Below are 6,437 nucleotides of genomic sequence, written 5' to 3'. Positions count from 1 at the left end.
TATCACGTTGGGCGACTACAAGTTTCTCTCTTCTCCGGTGGTTCTTGGTAATTCGGATATTGATCTTATTCTCGGGATGGATTGGCTTTCTAAGCACAAGGCTCAGCTTGATTGTGCAGCCAGGCAGATTCAATTGACTCATTCGTCTGAGGATGTAATTGTCTTTGCCGCTCGTGATGATACTATCCGTCTGTTTTCTCTCAATGAGAAGGGTGAACTGGATGCTATCTCGCAAATTCCAGTCGTTTGCGAATATCAAGACGTCTTTCCAGAAGAGCTTCCAGGAATGCCTCTACACCGGCCAGTTGAATTCGTTATTGATCTTGAGCCCGGCACAGAACCTGTGTGCAAGCGTCCTTACAAGCTCGGACCTAAAAAGTTGAAGGAGCTGAAGAAGCAACTCGATATTCAAGAAAGAATGGGTCTCATCCAGCCTAGTTCTTCTCCGTGGGGTTGTGGTGTTCTTTTTGTGAAGAAGAAGGATGGAACGGACCGACTTTGTATTGACTACCGTCCATTGAACAAGAAGACCATCCAGAACAAATACCCACTTCCCAACATCAACGAGCTGTTTGAACAACTCAAAGGTGCCCAAGTATTCTCCAAGCTTGATCTCCGTATGGGTTATCATCAGATTCGAATCCGTGAGCAAGATATTCCCAAGACGGCTTTCAGGACAAGCTATGGTTCATATGAATACACTGTCATGTCTTTTGGCCTCGTCAATGCTCCTCCGACTTTCTCTCGCATGATGAACTTCATCTTCAACGCCTACACCAATGACTTCGTTTTGGTCTATCTCGACGACATTCTGGTTTTCTCGAAGAATAAGGAAGATCATGCCAAGCACTTGCGTTTGGTACTCAATAAGTTGAGGGAACACAAGTTCTACGCCAAGTTCTCCAAGTGAGAATTTTGGCTCGATGAGGTTCTTTATCTTGGTCATATCATCTCTGCCAAGGGCATTGCGGTGAATCCTGAGAAGGTGTCTGCAATTGTGAATTGGGAACCTCCTCAGAACGTGAAGCAACTCCGTAGCTTCCTCGGTCTCGCAAGCTATTGCCAAAGATTCATTGAAAACTTTTCTAAGATCGCGAAGCCTCTCTCAAATCTTCTCCAGAAGCATGTCAAGTACGTTTCGTCTCTGGAGTGTGACATTGCTTTCAACACTTTGAAAGAGAAATTGATCACTGCTCCAGTTCTGACTCCGCCTGATGAATCCAAACCGTACGAGGTCTTTTGTGATGCCTCTCTCCAAGGTCTTGGCACAGTGTTGATGCAAGAGAAGAAAGTTGTTGCTTATACCTCTCGCCAATTGAAGCCCAATGAGAAGAACTACCCCACTCATGATCTCGAGTTGGCGGCAGTTGTGCATGCTCTTTTGACTTGGAGACATCTCTTATTGGGAAGAAAAGTGGACATCTTCACTGATCACAAGAGTCTCAAGTACATCTTCACTCAGCCTAATCTCAACCTCAGGCAAACTCGATGGGTCGAAATGATTCAAGAGTATAATCCGAGTATAGATTATACTCCAGGCAAGGCCAATGTGATTGCCGACGCATTGAGCAGGAAAGCTTATTGCAATAGTTTGATTCTCAAGCCTTATCAACCCGAGCTTTGTGAAGCTTTCCGCAAACTTAACCTGCAAGTTGTTCCTCAAGGTTTCCTCGCCAACCTTCAAGTCTCTCCTACCTTAGAAGACCAGATTCGCCAAGCCCAGCTTCTTGATGCTATGGTGAAAAAGGTGAAGATTGGGATTGCCAAGAGTCAACCCAAGTACAAGTGCTACCGCCTTGATGACAAGGACACTCTCTTCTTCGAGGATCGTATTGTTGTACCCAAAGGTGACCTCCGTAAAGTGATCATGAACGAGGCTCACAATTATCTCCTCTCCATCCACCCTGGGAGCACGAAGATGTATCAGGACCTCAAGCAGGCTTATTGGTGGACTCGAATGAAGCGCGAGATTGCTCAATTCGTGAATGAATGTGATGTCTGCAGAAGAGTGAAGGCAGAACACCAAAGACCAGCTGGTCTCCTCCAACCTCTTGCCATTCCAGAATGGAAGTTTGACCACATTGAGATGGACTTCATGACTGGGTTTCCAAAGTCCAAGTGTGGCAATGATGCTATATTCGTTGTCATCGACAAATTCACTAAAGTGGCTCATTTTCTGCCTATCAAAGAGTCGATCACTGCAGCTCAATTGGCGGAACTCTATACCTCTCGAATTGTCTCTCTGCACGGTATTCCACAAGTGATCTCTTCAGACCATGGCAGCATCTTTACCTCCAAGTTTTGGGATTCTTTTCAGAAGGCCATGGGCACCAACATCCGTTTCAGCACAGCTTTTCATCCTCAAACTAGCGGTCAAGTCGAGCGTGTCAACCAGATTCTTGAAGATATGCTCAGGGCTTGTGTGATCTCCTTCGGCATGAAGTGGGAGGATTGTCTTCCTTATAACGAATTCTCCTACAACAACAGTTTTCAAGCAAGTTCGGGCAAGGCCCCATTTAAATTCTGTATGGCAGGAAGTGACGTACCCCTCTCAACTGGTCTGAAACCGGTGAACGTCAGCTGCTGGGTAATGACTTAATCACAGAGGCAGAGGAAATGTGCAAAGTCATTCGAGATAACCTCAAAGCAGCCCAATCCCGCCAGAAGAGCTACTATGATAGTAAGCACCGTGATTTGGCTTTCGAGATCGGAGATAATGTTTATCTCCGTGTCTCTCCTATGAAAGGTACTTGTCGCTTCGGTATCAAAGGGAAGCTTGCCCCTAGATACGTGGGACCTTTCAAGATTGTCAGCAAGAGAGGCGATCTCGCCTATCAACTCGAGCTTCCTTCAAACTTTACAAATGTTCATGATGTGTTCCATGTCTCTCAGCTCTGAAAGTGCTTCAAGACTCCTGACCGCACCGTCAACTTCGAGGACATTGAGCTCCAAGAAGATCTCTCCTATCGTGAGCACCCAGTTGCTATTCTTGTAGAGACTGAACGCAAGACTTGCAACAAGTCAATCAAATTCCTCAAAGTCAAGTGGTCACACCATTCCGACCATGAAGCTACCTGGGAACGCGAGGATCACCTCCGTTCTGAGTACCCGGCGTTCTTTCAGTCCTAGATCTCGGGACGAGATCCTTTCATAGTGGTGGAGTGTTGTAACACCCCGGTTATGACTTTCCCAATATGTATTCCAACTCTTGCCGTTTCCGGCCTTAAGTTATTTTATTTTCTCGGGTTCGGGTTTTTGTCTCCGTGTGTTGTTGTCGTTGTCATGCATCTCATATCATGTCATCATGTGCATTGCATTTGCATACGTGTTCGTCTCATGCATTCGAGCATTTTCCCCGTTGTCCGTTTTGCATTCCGGCGCTTCGTTCTCCTCCGGTGGTCATTTCTACCTTTCTTTCGTGTGCGGGGACCAAACATTTTTGGATTGGACCGAGACTTCCCAAGCGGCCTTGGTTTACTACCAGTAGACCGCCTGTCAAGTTTCGTACCATTTGGACTTCGTTTGATACTCCAACGGTTAACCGAGGGACCGAAAAGGCCTCGTGTGTGTTGCAGCCCAACACCCCTCCAAGTTGTCCCAAAACCCACCTAAACCCTCTCCATCATCTAGAGCGTTCGATCACGATCGCGTGGCCGAAAACCGCACCTCATTTGGACTCTCCTAGCTCCGTCTATGCCTATATATATCTTCCCCATTCGAAATCTCGGGAGAAACCCTAACCCTCCTCCTCCAGCCGCCGGACAAAATCCGGATGGCCGGACATTGTCCGCCCATCGCCGCCGACCTATCAGATCTTGCCACATGGCGCCCGCGTGCCCACTTCGCCGCTGCAGCGCCGCCGGCCCGCGAGGCCCACTCGGGGCCCCTGAGGCCCGCATCGCCCCGCCGCCTCACGCCCGCAAGCCGCCGCCACCCTCCTCGCGTCCGGCCGCCCGAGGCCATCGGCGCCGCCGTCCGCCATCGACGCTGGTCGGCTGCGAGCCCGCCGGACCGACCCCGCCGCGTCCTGACCGGCGCCGCGCCGCCCGGGACCCCCGCCGACGACCTCTCCTCCGACCCCGCCGGCCCCGGCCTCTCCCTCCTCGTCTACGACCTCCGGCGACGCCCCGCGGTTACTCCGGCGAACAGGTCTCCGGCGAACCTCGAAACGCGTGAGATCCGGATCTGGATCTAGATCCAAAACGACGGTTGACTTTCTCCCGAAACCCTAATCCATATGCTCATGTTCATCGTGCCGTAACTTTGCATCCGTAGCTCCGTTTTGGGCATATAGCATATCAAAATGTTCATCTCAGAGAGCACATCATTTCATTCCATTGCATCATTTTCATTTGAGTTCATCTTGATGCCCGAAATGCTGTTGGAAGAGTGCTACTTGAGATAATTGTCAGATCTGCTACTCCATTTAGATATTTGTCATTTTTGCCATGATTATTGTGTGCATGATATGCCCATGAGCTCTACATATGTTTTGTTAAGGGTTTTGCCATCTTTTCAAAGGTGCAACCCATGTATTTTTGTGATGTGTGTGGTGACTAGCACAAGCTTGCAAAGTGAGGCACTTGGTAATGCTGATTTCAGGGACTTAGCATTTCCACCAAGTCCTTGAGCTGTTCATCTCATATGGTCATACGTTCATGTTGTTTCCTAGTGATCCGTACCTCTTTTGAGGATGATCAGTAAGGATGTTTTGTCAATATTGTAGTGCTCTATCCATCCATGTCTTTTTTTGCAATTATGGAGAACCCTAGCTTGAGTCAATCGAGCTCTACTTTTGTCATTTCGTGAATCTGGGCAGATTGTGTACTTGTTAGCGATTTTGCCGATGATGTTGTAGTTGATCCGTGCATGCTATGCTATTGTTCTTGCCATGTCTAGCTTTCATTTTGTGTATTCTTGATGGGTGTATGCTTAGATGGTCATGACTTTCTCTGTGGTGAGTGCATCGAGCTCGTAAACATGCCTACTTGATATCTGTTTCAGCATGCTCCAGTTTTCACTAAGTCTGAGAACTGATTATGTTTTTGCCATGTTCACATGCTTGCAATTGTATTTTCTGATCCCTTTTGGCTCAAGGTCACTAAGGGACTTTTGTTAAGCTCTTTGAGTAGCTCCATGCCATGCTTTACTTTGCCATATTCAGGTCCTGTAGCATGTAGTTTTGTTGCTCCGAAGAGGGCTACCTGATCTGAAATTCCAGACAAGTGTTAATTTCACAAAGTCTGAAATCTGTTTGCCATATGCATTTTTGCCATGCTTGTTTGAACCTGTTAATGGATGAATTGGCCGTAGCTCAGTGCTAGACTTTTTTTAAGCATCTTGAGTACATCCTACCATGTATTTTGTTGCCATGTTTGGGTGCTGTATCATATTCATCTCATTGCATTTAGATGGCTACTTGCTATAAATCGTAGACCGGTGTCATATTTGTTTCGCTTGCCATTTCCAAACCACAACTCCGATTCCGGTGATCTTTATATCGTTTTCAAGCGATTTCATCTCATCTTCCCAGTGGCACACTTGGATTCCCAAGTTGAGGCCAGGGTAATGCATTCCTTGTCACCTCTTGCATATGCATCCCGCATCGCATCCCGCATACCATACCATCCTTGCATCATATTGTTTGATCCTTGCACATGGTTGATTGTGTCCTTGTTGCTAGTTTGTCTTGTTTGGGTAGAGCCGGGAGATGAGTTCGCTAACGAGGAGCCCGTTGGGTTTGCTTTCGAGGATCCAGTCAACTCCGGCAACTTTGCAGGCAAGATGATCATACCCTCGAAATCACTACTATCTTTGCTATGCTAGATGCTCGCTCTTTTGCTATGCCAATGCTACGATGCCTGACATTTGCTTTCAAGCCTCCCAAATTGCCATGTCAAACCTCTAACCCACCATGTCCTAGCAAACCGTTGATTGGCTATGTTACCGCTTTGCTCAGCCCCTCTTATAGCGTTGCTAGTTGCAGGTGAAGATTGGAGACCGTTCCTTGTTGGAACATTATTTACTTGTTGGGATATCATTATATTATCTTGTTAACTTAATGCATCTATATACTTGGTAAAGGGTGGAAGGCTCGGCCTCTCTACTAGTGTTTTGTTCCACTCTTGCCGCCCTAGTTTCCGTCATATCGGTGTTATGTTACCGGATTTTGCGTTCCATACGCGGTTGGGTTATAATGGGAACCCCTTGATAGTTCGCCTTGATTAAAGCTTTTCCAGCAATGCCCAACCTTGGTTTTACCATTTGCCACCTAGCCTCTTTTCCCTTGGGTTTCCAGAGCCCGAGGGTCATCTTATTTTAGCCCCCCCCCCCGGGCCAGTGCTCCTCTGAGTGTTGGTCCACCTGTCAACTGCCGGTGGCCACCAGGGGCAACTCTGGGCTGGCCTACTCGTACCTAAGACAATCTGAGTGTGCCC

Source organism: Triticum urartu, chromosome 6A (genome assembly GCF_056163025.1).
Source record: "Triticum urartu cultivar PI428250 chromosome 6A, HENAU_Tu73, whole genome shotgun sequence".
Taxonomy (NCBI): Eukaryota; Viridiplantae; Streptophyta; class Magnoliopsida; order Poales; family Poaceae; genus Triticum; species Triticum urartu.
The sequence above is the reverse complement of the archived record's forward strand: the minus strand, read 5'-3'. Positions refer to the sequence as shown.